At 43.2% G+C, this 16,735-nt stretch overlaps 1 long non-coding RNA gene across 1 annotated transcript; it reads right to left on the reverse strand.

The window, feature by feature from the left end:
* Positions 1–3,644: 3,644 nt before the first annotated feature.
* LOC146194982 (uncharacterized) lies at positions 3,645–12,482 on the reverse strand. Its single transcript, XR_014705515.1, has 5 exons — positions 12,378–12,482; positions 10,196–10,332; positions 5,518–5,675; positions 4,466–4,603; positions 3,645–3,762 (listed from the first exon to the last, which is right to left on the reverse strand). It is a non-coding gene; the product is annotated as an uncharacterized LOC146194982 (long non-coding RNA).
* Positions 12,483–16,735: the final 4,253 nt, after the last annotated feature.

The following is a 16,735-nucleotide window of genomic DNA, read 5'->3' on the forward strand; positions in this document are numbered from 1 at the left end:
TCGAAAATCGTTACCACAGGCGTGCTGCTTAAAACACTACAAGCAGTAGCCAACTCAGCGGCATGGTTCTCTGTCCACTGAAATATTGTATTCTTTTTTTATGATATCGCAACAACTTTTTCGTGTAAGCAATGTTCGAAATATAGTTTCCAAATTATTTGGCCATCCCCGGCATTTGCTGAACCGCCATCTCATCTGTTGGATGCGTCATTTCGGCAAGTGATGCTCTGAACGCTGGATTAGGCTTCATCTGTCTTGGCTGATGTCACCCAATAATTCAACCTCTGTGCACGCGAGCTTACATTTGTTTACATTGAACGTCAGGCCAGCTTGCTTTGCTAGTTCCAGTGCTCTACTTTGAAAACAACATCTTGGCTGCCCCCATCCAACAGCTGTCCTTCCGACACTGCAGACCCTTAAACTGAGGAGTCTGAAGCTGCCTTCTGAGCTACCACATTAACTGCACAGGTCGCGAAATTATCGCGAAATTATAGCAGGTTGCGAAATTACCGGTCGTTTGCCCGAAAATCATACCTTCCCAAACGCGGGACACTTGTTCCACTCCTGCACTCGATTGCGTCTGCTGTAACGGAATCGTGGACACTTTTATCGAAGCCACTTTCTTTTCTATTTGGCCCCAGGCCTCATTCTGTTGGGCTGACAGTTAACAGCTTTGTAGACCTGCTCTGGCTTAAGCTGCGTAAGCCCTTTCACTTTAGGCATTTCCTCCCGAAGCTTCGGGTTACTTGTGGCGAACATAATTTTTGTCCTCGATTATCAGGTCATTCAATGATACGAAATTGTAACGCTTGGCTCACTTTCGCAGCTCGCACACATAATGTTCAAAGGGTTCGCATTCTGCCTGGAGTTTTGTGCGAACACATATTTCTCATAAACTTCATTCTACTGCTCTTGACAGTAAACTTCAACCTTCTTTACGACTGTTGCATAGTCACCTTTGCTCTCTTCCTCCGAAAAAATGAAATTATTAAATGCCTCAAGGGCCTCGTCCCAAGCAACACTAAGCAGCAGAGTGCCTTAGCAACTTCTGTCCTTGGTTCCTTGGTCCACGCTGTAACATTAAAGGAGAGATCGAACTTCTATCTAAACTGCGTCCACTTCTTTGCTATGTTCCCTGACAGTAGACGTTGGTCGGACGGCTTGATTGGCTTAATCCTTCTGATGGTTACCGGCGTCTTCTCTTTTCTTATTTAAGGAACTGCTTAAAACTGCAACAGCAAGAGTACTTCTAACACCATGTTAAAGTAAAAACAAGTAAGGAAAGAATGAGCGTTTATTGTGGGAAGCTGTGCTCTTTTATAGCGACTAGTCGGTACAGGCACTTGTCGTCCTCTACGGCAGCGTTCGGTGCGGTATGTGGCTGGTAAGCGCTGCAAATGCGGATCTTCTACAGAAAAAATAACAAAAAAATGAAAATATTTACTGCAGTGAATGGGTCCAAATTTCGAAGAGCTGGAATGTCACGTGAGGTGAGTTGAATGAAAACATATTTGTGCTTAACTGTGCACTGTCATGACCCTCTAAAGCCTCCAATTGCAAAAATACCCATGGAAACAATCGCAACACCAACATTAGGGACGAGGTATATCCGATTTTCGTTCACGCAAAATGCTCACTGAGAGCGAAATTAACACATTCGCGCTTTTTGAAAGCAACCAATGGTCTAACGATCGTTGCCTCTGGCTGCAGGAATGGCCACTTTCAATTCAATCCCGCGATTTCGCGTTTGCATTGTCCTATCTTAAAAAATTCGAAATAGGCTACCACTGAAGTAGCTTAGGAGCTTTGCTAGGCCTAACAACAGGGATGGATTGCATTCATTCCACAAAAGTGGCGTGCTTTTGACCTGCTCCAATGTGCTTTATATGAATATAAGTCTGCATGCACGTTCATCCCTGTAAAAGGGATAGATATGAAAAACGAACAAAATGGCTCGACCTTCCATGATATCTCTATTAGACGCCCGTGTAAAGTACTTAAAAAACGAAGACTATTCCCAATTTCGAAGGGCAAGCTTAGCCTATACATAGAAGCCGTGCTTTTGTTGGGAGCTGCGATACTGGGATGACACTCATTTATATGTAGCGTGGAGTTTAGGGTTGACCACCCATTACCATTGCTACGAATTGTTTGCGCTTCACTAATGTGCCTACGATGCGAAGTTTATTTCATGCCTTTAAGGGTGTATAAAATGAATCATAACAATGGAGTTCCAAATTCTGTATCAGAAAGCTGTGTCAAAGAAAGGTAGTGACACCACAACGGAGACTTTACTAACGCCTGTGCGAGCAAATGATATCTGGTAACAGCTCAAACGCAATATAGAAAAAATGCACATAGAACGAGCGCTGAACTTTCAACTTCATTAGAAGAAACTGAGAACCTCACTCATGCACACATTAGGGGACCGACCAGCAAGAGAATGAATGTGACGGATGCGCGAACGAACAGGGGATGACACGTTGTTGAGGAAATCAAAAGGCAAGCTTGTTTTTCTTCCCCCATTATAATCATAACTTGAGGGATTGTTAGCAACTTTTTTATTTTATAAATATGCGGGTAGTTTATGATGAAGGTATCTGAAACTTTTCGTCTCCCTCTTAACCACATAATTCAGAGCGCATGCTACGTATTGAGCTGCGACGTTGAACTGGACTGGTGCATTCTCTCATGGTTATGTGCGGATAGTATGAGGCCTGTTATGATTGGCATCAGTAACCACCTACATAAGCCGAACACTTCCTGCCTATTATTCTATTTTTCTGTGTCACCAGCCAGCTAGTGCTGCCAGTATACAGCGTTACAGATGACACCATCAATGCAAATTCTCACGCAAGGGAATTACTTGTAGGAATAACATGCCCGCCAAACTTGTCCGAAATGCATTCTGAATTCTCAACCTTTGCACTACCACTGGGATCGAATAGTGTAGTGGTGAAACTCTATAAGCGTGATCTTCAAAGTGAAGGCAAATAATGTCACCGTTATGAAAGTACATATCTATAGTACCACAAATCCTACCTCATACCTGCTTTTTCTGCTTTGTCCACTGATGGCTCTATTAGCACCGAAAACGCGCAGTTGTCATCATTTTAGCTCATGTAACCTTGTTGCCCTAAATGATCTATTTCTTCCCTTCCGGGATAGTGACTTCGATTCACATCGCTTTCTGTGCCAATTTTTCAAGCAAAGCTTAGTTTCAACACCTTTTGCGTTCATATCACAGAGACCTCCCTTACAAAAATGTCTATGATCACTTTATGCGATGTCTTTAGACAATATGATCATAGAAGCTATCGACCATGAAAAGAAAGTCTTTAGAACACGTATCATCTATGTATGATCTCCCTTCCGACAATTGGCCACCGTGATTGAATAGAATGTATTTACATAGAACGTATTTATACCTCCTATGATTAGCCTATTGATAGCGTATATGGACACTGTAACGACTGTGTTCCGATAATTGGCCACCGTTATTTTAAAGAATCGTGTTCATACAAAGTATTAATACCTTGTGTTATGCTAACTATATTTCAAGTGTCCAATAATAACGTGTATTTTACTCACTATTCACATGCATGTAATATTTCGTGAAAAGTGAGAGTGGTGAAAGAAACAGATGCAAATTCATACCTTCATTTATTGCACAAACCCTTGACACAGAAACACTTGGTTTCCGACGGCAACGACATTGTGTGTTTGATGTACCAGCCATATCAAAATTTATCATGGTGTCACCTAGAAAAGAAATATACATGCTCAAAATTTTTCTGCCAATTTCACATGCTTTGTGCTAGCATCACACACATCTCTCTTCACTCAGATGCCTGTTTTTCCTCAAAATATGCTAACTGGTTTCCAACCACTTTCTGTACAAACTAGTACCTGCAAAACATCCTCAGGAGATAGAGACTATTGCTGTGTTTAGTTGTATTCTTAGTTTATCACAATAGGGGCCCAGGAAACAAAGGAGTGAAATTTACACGCCAGTATGCTTGGTCATCAGATACTCTCTCCTCTGTCATTTGCAACATCAAGCAAATACACATGTTGAGCGGCAACGTATCAGTATGTATACATACACTTTGGTGCATGCTACCAGCAAGTGATGCCACTATGCCTGTTTGCTCCCATTTTTCCTGAGTGATGGCTATGTTTGCCATAGCAGATGACACACACACATAATTACTGAAGGAGACCAGCTACACCAAGCACCTAGGGGAATACAAGAGCGATAATAGGGAATGATGAAGTATATTATAGTTAGCCTACAATATGCAGTCACACATACTTTTTGCTACATATGCAGGTAACAAGTCTCAATAGTGTATTCCCAGAGAGTAAGAAAATAGGAAAGTGCCACTCATGCCCATCTTTTCCTTTCAAGAGCTTGTCACCAAGGTAAAATCTTTATCACATATGAAAGCAAAATTTAGAATACCTTTCTTTTATAAGAAGTCCACATGGATGCTGCTACGTCCCACTGCTACTTGTCCAGGAAGTCAGGTTGCCTTACTTGTCGGCACAGACCACGGCAACAGGGTGCCTCCACATATGGTCGAATGAAGCAACAAGAGGACTGCATGTACATATGAGAACACTAGTCAGAACAGCAGGAAGAAAGATTGTTTGAATAATAAAGGAAAAGTCAAATGCACAAGTAAAAGAAACATAGGAGGAGTATTTCATATGGTTGCTGAGTGACAGCATGAAAAGCCCAGAATTGAAAACGCAATGCTCCACTGAGAAAAATTACATAATCATAAAATACATAAATACATAATAATCTAGGTAATCTCAGGAATAGTGGCAAGTCTTATGTAGGCACTATCTTTTGGAGATACGTGGAAAGACAAGTCATATGGGGTGGTAAAAAATGACTGGTTTGTTAATGTGGTTTAACATCCCAAAGCAACCCAGGCTATGAGAGATGCTGTAGGGGAGGACTTCAGAGCGTTTGACGAGCTGGGGCTCTTAAACGTGCACTGACATCGCACAGGACACGAATGCCTTTTTGCTTCAATTTTGAGCTTACTGCTGAACTGGTCGTACTCAAAATAGGTTGGCACTACTTTTATTTAAATTTAGACAAGGTCCTTTTGAGGATACAAGACTTGCATGTGTCCCAGACACATTCAGGGAGACACGTTGGCCCTGTACAAAGGCTTAAAACGTGGAGAGCTTGTCTCATTAAAACCCACCCGGCCCCACATAATCACTTTTTGGTACCTAATATTGCCTGCTTTGGCTCGTCAATAGTAGGCTACCGACAATAGGAGCTAAATTATTTCATCCTTAAAAAATCATGCAGCTTACTGCTGGAATATGCAGTCACACATAATTTTTGCTACATATGCAGTTAACAAGTCGTAATAGTGTATTCCCGAGAGTAAGAAATTAAGAAAGTGTCATAAATGTCCATCTTTTCCTTCAAGAGCTTGTCACCAAGGTAAAATCTTGATCACATATGAAAGTCAAATATAGGAGAAATACCTGTCTTTTATAAAAAATCCACATGGATGCTGAAGAAACCATGCAGCTACGTCCCACTGCTACTTGTCCTGGAAGTCAGGTTGCCTAGTTTTTACTTGTCGGCACAGACCACGGCAACAGGGAGTCTCCAGATATGGCTCAATGAAGCATCAAGAGGACTGCATATGCATACGAAAACACTAGTCAGAACAGCAGGAAGAAAGTTATTTCGAATAATAAAAAAAGGAAAAGTCAAATGCACAAGTAACAGAAACAAACAAGGAATACTTCATATGTTGCTGAGTAACAGCATAAAAAGAGAAGCACAGAATTAGAAATACAATGCTTCACAGAGGCAAACTACAGTAAAATGCTTGTGCACAAAATTCTCTTCTAGAGTGAAAGATTCGGTGATATATGCAAGGGGTTACGTTAATCTATTGTGCATGCATACGGTACTATAGGAATACAACAAGGTTGACGACTGGGCACGTTGGTATGGGTTCATACTTCCCCAGCCAAAAGACGAGACACAGCAAAGAGGACAGGACAAGGCTGGACTATCAACTGAATGTTATTGATAAGAAGAAAACAACGAAGACTCCTTCCGAAAAGCTCGCGCACAACCCAACCGGTGGAATGGCAGGAAATTGGGAAGAAGATGAAGAAGAAAATTCAAAGCCAATTCCAAGTCAAGGCCCAACTAACGACTTTTCTAATAGATGAAATTCCTTACAATGAAGGCTAACAGATGCCTTAGCCACACACTTGTCCTCGGCTTTAGCAATGTAAAATGCTTCAACGAACTCTCTGCAGAGTTGATTACCATTGCTGTAAACTACGCCCGTATTATTGAAGTCAGGTGCACAAAGGGACGGGTCATGCTCCGACTTACACTCTCGGGATTGCACATGTAGCGCAAGATTAGAACTCGCCTTCCCTCCCAGAGAATTGGAGTGCTCCGTCAGGCGCACATTTAGACATCTGCCTGTCTGCCCGTAGTAGCACCGGCCACAATTCAGCGGAATGTGGTAGACCACATTCTTTCTGCAGGTGGTGAACTTTTTCTTATGTGACACTGCACAACGAAAACTATCACGAGGTACACTGTCGAGCCCCTTTCTAACTCTAGCGCACAAGGCTCCTATCTTGTTTCTCGCTGTAAATACAACGGGCAGACAGGCAGATGTCTGCCCATCGGAGCATGACCCGTCCCTTTGTGCACCTGACTTCAATAATACGGGTGTAGTTTACAGCAATGGTAATCAACTCTGCAGAGTTGGTTGAAGCATTTTACATTGCTAAAGCCGAGGACAAGTGTGTGGCTAAGGTGTCGGTTAGCCTTCATTGTAAGGAATTTCATCTATTAGAAAAGTCGTTAGTTAGGCCTTGACTTGGAATTGGCTTTGAATTTTCTTCTTCATCATGTTCTTCCCAATTTCCTGCCATTCCACCGGTTGGGTTGTGCGCGAGCTTTTCGGAAGGAGTCTTCGTTGTTTTCTTCTTATCAATAACATTCAGTTGATAGTCCAGCCTTGTCCTGTCCTCCTCTTTGCTGTGTCTCATCTTTTGGCTGGTGCAGTATGAACTATAGGAATACATTACTGTCTGGGAAGTCAAGCTCCACATCACCAGGTATCAAACTATTTCAGAAGTTTCTGAAAGATTTCTATGCAATGACAGGAAGATCTTTCGCTATCAAACACAGTTGCAAATAACACTAAAATCTAATGAGCCCATGTATGTTTCTCTTAAAAATGTGCGGACGAAGGAAATGTAGTTGCTGCTCCTTTTATTTATTTACTTGTAACTAATACTGCATCATTTCAAGCTATAGCATGTGTGAACACAATGCAAACAAACACTAGAAGTGAGCAAGCTTATCTAAAGATTTAGAATGACTTTTTGTAATAAAATGAACAGAAATCATTTAACTAGCCATGTACAGGAGACAATGCATGTACTAAAGCAGAGCTGCACAGATTTAAGGGCCTTAAAAGCTCTAGCAAAACACCCTTCTTGTCACTGTTGCCTTTTCACAAACACTACAGGCTGGCCGAGAGCTAGTTTAGGTACAATACCTCTAATTATCGCAATAAAACTGATCACTTTTTCAAATACATTGATAAACACAGGTAGACATGGCTGAGCTTTCAAAACATCATCTGTTGGACAAAACCCTCATTATACTCTTGGATAGGTCTGATAATAAAGATCAGCATGGCGAACAGCCATTCGGCGCTTCCATGCGCTATGCAAGCTTAATAGCCTTATCATATCTTACAGAACACTGTTGTAATTTTCAACACCTGAGAACCAAATTCCATGGGGGTTTAAAGGGACATCTTTGAGCAAAGTTCACTGTAGGATATTGCCCCCAAAAACCCAATCACAACAATCTATAAACACATGTTCGACAGCCTCTGGCTTTCTGCACAAAATACAGTTTACACCCCATGGCAGAAAGATCTCTCTCTGCCATCTATGTTTATCCAGGCAGAACCCAAACATGCAATTTAAAAAGATTTTTAGCAAGTTGTAAAGGCATTCGTTTTACATGTTAGAATGCATTATTATTTGATAAACATAAAAGGGCCGCCACACTGATACTTCCCTTCGTCTTGCAGCCCACCCCTTCTGTAACAAGCCCCCTCATGTTTGCAGAACTCAAAAACACACAAAACAATTAAACAGAAAATGTTCTCCAACAGATAAATATCAACATATTACTTTTGTTATTGCTAGTAACTATTTGTCTCTAGGGTTAATGATGCTTTTATTTAGGTTGTGAATAAAATGAGTTCGGAAGTTAATTGCAAATATAGGTGACTAGCAAGAAAGTAAATATTTGTGTATATGTTGCTTTGAGCAAAGTAAATGTTCTCATTTAGTCACAGAAAAATAGAATACCACTTGAACGAACGTGACTTCGACGATGTATTCAGTTGTACGAACTTTATTAAATCCCCCCACTGAAGCTCTATTGAACACTATGCAAACGCACTTCATTTTAACAAACTTCAGTTATTGCTCATTTCAGTTCAACGAACATTTTCAGCGGTGCTACCCTGTGTCTTCAAAGTCACACTGAGCGCTTAAAAAAGCACAGTCCGCACTCTTTGTAGCATATTTTTATGTTAAGAACCACTCTTCATTATCGCGTGAAGAAAAGTGGCCGTTATTTAGCTTTAAAGTGAATTGGCTGTCTAAACTAGCTTGTAACCAGATGAATCCATATAGCTGTCTGCACGCTTAATTAGCTGTACAGTCATAGCCAGTCAAAACCAGATCTTCAGCCCTACCAGCCCCTTTAGCTCCAAGAATTGCAAATATGTGCATTTTGGTTAACCATGATCTGCTTGGAGAAAATGAAAGCCTTGTCTCCTCAGCAGGCCGTTGTGATAGGCAAGATTCTCAGGAGCTTGCACAGTAATCGAGTTCAAAACCACTGTAGTCCTTTCAAAAGTGCTGCAAAAGGTTACGCATTCTTCACTTGCAAATCAGCGCAGTGACAAATAAATGGGCTCAGATAAGATTTGAACAACCTAAAAATCTGTGACAGATTTTCTCTTCTTGGGCTCCAAGATTACCTCGGAAGGAGACTGTAGCCATGAAATTAGGAGACACCTGCTTCTGGGAAAGAGAGAAATGGTTAGCCTTGACCGCCTAGTAAAGAGCAGAGACATTAGTCTGCCAACCAAGATCCGTATAACTCGTGCTATGGTCTTTCCAGTTGTGATGTATGGATGCGAGAGTTGGACTGTGAAAAAGGCTGACCGCCGAAGAATTGACGCGTTTGAATTGTGGTGCTGGCAAAGACTCTTGAGAGTTCCTTGGACTGCCAGAAGATCAAATCAGTCGATATTGTCGACCATAAACCCTGACTGCTCATTGGAGGGTCAAATTCTAAAGTTAAAGCTCAGATACTTTGGTCATCTGATAAGAAGAGAGGAGTCGCTGGAGAAAGATTTGATGTTGGGAAAGGTTGAGGGTCACCGGATAAGTGGTAGGTAACAGATGCGATGGTTAGATGGCATCCTCGAGGCGCTACAGATGAAGTTATGTGATGTTAGGAAGATAGTGAGAGACCGGAAAGCGTGGTGTGACATGGTCCATATGGTCACGAAGAGTCGGACACGACTGAAGGACTGAACTGAATATTTCTTGAAGCTAATGGAAACAATCTTCCACGCATTTATTTCAGTCCAATGAACTTTCATTTCAACAAACTTTTTCCTAAGGTCCCTTGAACTTTGTTCAAGTGAAACATCACTGTATGTGTACATATGCTGTGGCAGTCTAAATAAACAGTAACTGAATGTCACCATGAACATGCACACATATGCGCAGTGCAGTCAGCTATATTATGAAACCGTGTTTGTCACTGAGCTATTGAAACACAGGATTACTCAATTTTGCCTCAACTAGAAATAGTAGGTACTACTGCAGCAAAACAGCTAAGTATATCTCCTGTTTTAAAGCCCTGAAGAGGCCATGAAAAATTTTCTTTAGTGCAGACTATGAGCAAGATTCACCAACATGTCAGTCTTGCGCTAAAAACACAGCTTTGCTTTAATGAAGCCTGTTACACATCCGCCCTTTATACTCTCAAAACAATAAATGCAAAGCATGAACCAGTAAAAATTATAGTTATAAAGCAAACACATGAATGCAAAAGACATGAGCATGTGATACCTACCAATTCAATGTCTCCTTTACAGGAAGGATGCTTTAGGGCAGGGCACCCATGGCTAATAGAATAAACTGCCTCAACAGATTCATGACGCTGTCTGCTTCATATTCAGGCAGCACTCCCTCGATGGCAGATGAAATCTGCTGCAAAAGCAGTGTGACAATACAATTGCATCAGCTGGACTGCAAGCATTATTGCCAAACAAGCCGTAAACGCAGTAAAAGAAAGACTTCATTAAATCCATGCTTCTCAAAACCCATAACATACCATTACTTTCCCTACACTCCTAAAGAAAAGCTGTCTCAGAAAATGAATTCCTAGCAGCGCACGTTAAAGATCCCCAGGTGGTCGAAATTACTCCGTAGCCCTCCACTACGGCTCCTCTTTCTCTCTTTCCACTTTCATTCCCACCTTCCTCCCTTCCCTTACGGCGCGGTTCGGGTGTCCACAGAGCAAGTGTGACAGTTACTGCGCCTTTCCCTTCCTGTGAACCAATTTAATTTAATTAATTTAGCAGCTCTAGGTCACATGCCATAAGTTACCAAAAAACTCGATCCTATCATCTGTTTCAATTCTGACCCTTGTCAGCAATGGCAAACATTAATAAACGAAGAACTTCCATAGTTGAAATTCACTTTTCAAAATATGCTGTTTCTCTGTGAAGCTTAAAGGTTCTTAGAAATTAAACAAAACAGAAGACTAAGTTTGAAAGCTCTAATCACTTAATTCACAGCCAATTGTTAGCTTGACCCACATAACTTGCCACGCCTCGATCCGTTAAAAAAAAAAAAAAAGAACACTGGGCCTGTACTAAAATAATACGTACTGACCTACTAAGGATATAAATATATCTATTACTGCGTTGAAGTCTGCGAATTGTTATAAATAAAATTATATATCACCCCCCCCCCCTAATCTGTGCTTAAAGGAAAGCTTAAAAACCTAATTTTACGCGGAAAGTCGTTGCTTATGGACTGTTCCAATAAAGCGGTAACCGAATGAGGCGACAACCCCTAGCGATCCGTCGCGCGACGCCGCCGCCAACGCCTGTCGTTGTCGCTGGTGCATACCGCACGGAGCGACGGCGCTCAGCGACAGAAGCGCGTTTTCAGCGTTGCTCTGTTACCGCCGCCTCGTCATTCGGTCAAGGGGAATGCAATCACGCTATATCCCATTTTCAACACTAAACAGCATGAAGTACGATAAAACACTGATGAAATTTCTTGTAACGCATCGTATTTTAAAGGGTCACAGGGCAGCGGTGGGTTACTATACACTGCGATGCCGACTTGCATTGCAAGCAGCGACTTTCTCCTGCTCCTTTCGGAAATTAACAATATCAAGCCACGCTAACCTTTTTCTTTCATTTATTACCCTTCCAAGCTTTTACTGAATTATCTCGATGCACTCATATTAGTGAGCGCGTGAAGGCACCAGGTTCTTCGCCCAAACCGGACTAGGAAAACTAACTTCACACGCAATAAAAAGAAAGCCAGAACGGAAGTTGAGCACTCTAAAGCGTTAAAGCCCTCTGCGATTGGCTGCCTCGCGAGCTGCTTCCGGGCGACACGCGAAATTTTCTAAAAATCCAGAAACCGAGCGACGGCGACGAGCGGCAATGCTTTGGCGGCCCTCAGCCCGTCGCGCGGCATGTCGCCGCGAATTGTCGCCTCATGCGGTTAGCGCTTTAACCTCGAATTACCGGCTCCATGTGCAAAAAGCTCAACGAAGAAACGCTATAAATAAAACAGATAGGTAGCGAGCGATCGCACACATCTGATGGAATTTAAAAATGACAGGTTTTATACGTCTACATAGCTTTTAGGCAGTACAAGGCCTCTCTCAATATTTGAGATTTGACGGTTATGGCTGCGAGGCCAAGCGGTTGTTTACCTTTGAAGAAATAGTAATAACTCCGCAAAAAAACGCCTTAAAGATCTGAACTATGTTGCAAAATGATCAGAAAGAGGCCGCGGACAATCGAGGATCACTTTTTAAAACTTAACTAGGTGATAAAAACACTAAACAATGAAAAATCTTCCTAGACCATTGGGCGTGCAGTATGCAGCAAAGTAAAAAATGGGTAAACGCTTGTAATGTAAAAACTGCTCACTTCTGAAACACAAAATTTTCCGCGAGTATGCGCAAAGCGTTTATAAGAAAGGAATGAAAAAGTTTTTCAACTTACATTGAAGATTTCTGGCAGAAAGAACTATTTTCCACGCTCGACGTCGCCTAACAGCCAAACGCCGCCTCTCAGTCAAGGGAGTATCACGTGACACATGAAGCTGCATCACGTGTTTTGTGGAGTTCGCTTTCTTTCTTTCTTTCTTTCTTTCTTCCTTTTTTTTTTTTTTTCCAGTCGCGCTGCCACGCCGCGCTGCTCCATCACGTGTCTTGTGGAGTTCGCTTTCTTTTTTTTTTTTTTTTTTCCAGTCGCGCTGTCGCGCCGCGCTGCTCAGACGAAAGGCGAGATTAGTGGAACGCCGAACGAGCGTCAGTTCTGTACGTTCGCTATCTTGTGCGTTCGTTCTTTTTCTTCCGGTGGTTTTGTGGGGTGGCTGGTATTCGAGGCGACGCAGAGACTCGGAGTGGCGAGCCCACTTCAGCGATCGTGTGTTTGCTTCCTTCATTGTAATGAAAACTTGAGTTCTTACCGTATGCGGAGCCGCACATATTGAGTGCCTGAGCATGAGTTATTTGCACGCACGCGCGTTCACACACATGCAGCTTTGCAGGGGCGAAAAACAAATAGCTCTCAAGACTGAGAGCATCATACATTTGTGCTAAATAAACACGAAAAACTGATTGCTGATTTCGTTACTGTTACTCGGAGACAACTTTGCTCTGTGAATATTTTGTGAAACTTTAGACCCATCCTTTTTGCTGTATTGATGACATCACTGCGGTAATACCGTGAAATTGCGCTGTTATTCGGTGAACACATATCTGTTTTCCTTTTCTTTCCTTTTTTTTGCTTTTGCTGCTGTTCATCTCTGTAATGTCTGCAATGTTAATGCCTGTGTTTATGCCTGTAATGTGTTCCATGTAAACTAGCTTCCTGATGGTCCTCGGCACTCTCAAGCAGTGTGCAACTGCTTTCTCGCTGAGGTGCCCCCCCCCCCCTCCCCGTCCTCTGGATTTGAAAACAAAAAATTGATTGATTGATTGAAGGGCGCGTAAATGAAGCCGTCACAGGTTTGATACCGCGCGCTGTCTACGTTGGCTAGCCTGCCCGCTTCTCCTTTCATACCTCCCGCACTTCTAGGGGAAAAAAAAATGCGTGCGTGCGTGCGCACTGCTGTGTGCTTTGCTCGCAGGGCGGCTAGACGCCCCCCCTCCTCCAGCTCGAAGCCGCGCTCTGATGGCCAAGCGCCTCCTTGCATCCTTCCCGCGCATTTGATTTGAAGGACAGCTTCCAGCCAACCTCTCGAGAGGGTGGTTGCAACTAGAACTAGCATAACGTTCCCAATGGATCACAGCGGAAGGATGAATATGTTCAGCTACAGCTGGTCGATATTCTGTGGTTCGGGTCAAGTGCGTGTTAATTGTGCCGTAAGGGCGCTTAATTGATTTACAGAGGTCGGTGCCGCGGACCGCACGTTGCGCGCTGATATAGTTCACGAGGCTGCATGAACGCTATGCGAAGGCTGCGAGCGAATATGCGTGTTTCTGCTGGCGCATTCTGTGCCGTTGTGTGTTAGTTCGCCGCCCCCCCCCCCTCCCCAGCCGCCGCGCCTTCTCTTCCCCCCCCCCTCTTTCCTTACCATTAGCGCGCTTCCTTACCCTACCCTTGCCCTAAGCTCGCACCTCACCCAGACACCACCTCCAGCAAAAACATAACAAACAAAAGCAGAACCTGTAGAGCGCTCGCTCGATTGACGCACATGTCCAAAGGCTGCTGGGTGGTGTCGGATAACCTCCGCGAGCGAAACATACGATGCGCGCGGTCAGGAACAGATGGGCTAAGATATGGCCGCTGCCTTGACGGGAGCGGCTGCGCAGAAGTGAATAAGAGAATAAAACAATCGCTAACATACTGAGCGCGGCGAGAGAAAATGTCGGCTGCGGGCGCCGATTTGTTTTCATAAGTGGTGGACAGGGGCGTATGCACAGCGGGGTGGCTCGGATGCGTCTGGGAGCACACTTCTAAACACGATCGGGTCGATAAAGAAAAAAAATACAAATTCATTTTTTTTTTTTCGGATGAAAATTTGGTCCTTGCCAGGGAAATGCACCCTCCATTTTCCAGTAATTTCGGCGCGTGAGCAGGAAAGCGGAGAAGGGGGGGGGACTCGTTCGGTAGCTTACTGTACATGTGCATATACCCAATCATTGTGTGTATGCCAATATATAATTCTAAAGTTTCGCCCATATAGCTTCTGAGGGATGAGCTACGTGGATCCGAGAGTCCAGGGCGTGCGTCTCAGCATCGCGTGATGTGACCCGACAACACCCACAGCGCGCATTCTCCACTGTAAAGTCGGCGGCGCGGTGCGTTTACCTTCCATTTGTGATGTTTTTGTATTTAATTGTGCGAGCGAGCTTGATAAAAGGACTCAGTGCGTCCTCAACAAGAGCGGACGCTTGACTAAGAAATGCGCGATGAAGAAAGAGCGAAATTGTAACCAGTTAAATTTTCAAATTATAACCTTATACGTTTTTATCTATAATTCATGCAAATTGATCGTATCAATTTTCCTTTCCCATTTCTTTTTTAACAGATGCTATTCATAATAAAAAATGTAATTCAAATATGAGTTGCAATGAATAGCATGCACTCGGTCAGTTAATACTATATACTTTCGATCTGAACATTTTTTCTGACATGCCAAATTGCTTCAATATATTTTAATAGCTGTGTATGAGTGGTATAACCAGAAATAATTTTCTAGGGCGTTATACGGCATCGATAAAAAAAATTGCAAGAAAGGCCGAAAGAAGGAGTTCAAAAACTTTCGGAAGGGTTTCTGACATCGAAACAGAGCCCTGGCTACGCCCCTGCTGTATATTGATAGGAGTATATACAGAGAAGTATATTCACCTAACAACTTGCTATGTACAAACTTTATATGAACTGATTTAAATACACAAAAGTAACCGTGTATGAACTTCGTATTTACACATGTTCATACAGATTAAAAGTACGTACAATATTGATAGAGTCAATAAGGCGTTAATACAGATTCTAAAGACTGTTCACGACCATTTTTGTAAGGGCTACCTTTTGCAAGGAAGTGTTTGCGGGGAGGATACCGTTAGCATCGTCTAAACAGGCATGGAAAGACCTGATATTAGTATTTTTTACAGGGATGATTTCGGAGATATTGTTGGAGTGGCCAGCAGGCCAGGGCTCTAGCGCCATTGTCAATAACAATAACAACTATAGTAACTGGTTCACAGCAGGGGAAAGGTGCAGCATCTGTCACACTTGCTTCTGCGGACACCTGAACGACACCGGAAGAGAAGACAGGAAGGTAGCAGTGAAAGTGGAAAGAGAAAGAGTAGCCATAGTTGAGGTCTTCGGAGTATTTTCGACTAGCCGGGCTTGATTGACTGAAAAACTTTATTTTCCACCAGGAGAAGCCAATCACCCCTGCCCCAGGAACGTAAGTCTCAGAGACGGGAGCCGCCGCATTAAAGTCTGGATAGAAAGCCCTGGCCCATGACAGCCTGCTCCTACAGGTGGAATATGTTCCGCTGGAGCTCAGTGTCCGAGCTTTGCAGCGAGCTCTCCCAGTTGTCTCTAGTATCTATATTTTGTGCCACACTGGGAAAGTGCGGGCATTTCCATATCATGTGGTCGAGGGTTCCTCTCGCTCCATACTCACTACATCTATCATGGTCTCTCGTCTCGGGGTACGCATGATACGCCAAGACCGGATTCATGAGCGTATACGTTTGCAATCGCCTCAATGCAGCAGCTTCTTTGTTAGTCAATATTGGGTCTGGTGGATGTACCAGCCTATGTGCCAATCGATAAACGTTGATTGTTTTCTCATAATTTAGCAACCGCTTCTCGTTACCCCCGTCGTCCTGGGGTCCTATGTCTGCCCGGAAGTATAGTGGTCAAGCTAGCTTATGAGCCGGCTTGTTGCCAGGGACGGCAGCATGCGCGGATGTCCAGATTATCTGAATTTTCCTGCTCAGTGGTTGTTGGTTAATGATTCTTGCCTCCATTGGCCAGATCCTGCCTTTTCCGAAATTTGGAATGGCAGCCATACTGTCGCTTATGATGAATTTTGCTTTTGTTCCTGCGGAAGCTAAAGCGATCGCCACTTCTTCCGCAGCATCTATATTTCGTCCCCAGATAGTCTCAGTGGAAGCTGACACTCCTCGGCCGTTTACAACCGAAGCCAGCGCCGCACCGATTTGGCTTCCGGCCGCATCAACGTAGGCTACGTCACTATCATCCATGTCTCCGAACTGTAGCTTTAAGGCCTACGCTCGCTTCTCCCTTTCTTCTTTATTAAATTCCAGATGCATAGTTTTAAGTCCTGTGTGCACAAATGTTGTCAAAACCGGATCATCTTGCGTGGGCACAGA

The sequence above is a fragment of the Amblyomma maculatum genome, chromosome 3 (assembly GCF_055883805.1).
Source record: "Amblyomma maculatum isolate TAMU_Amacu chromosome 3, ASM5588380v1, whole genome shotgun sequence".
Lineage (NCBI taxonomy): Eukaryota > Metazoa > Arthropoda > Arachnida > Ixodida > Ixodidae > Amblyomma > Amblyomma maculatum.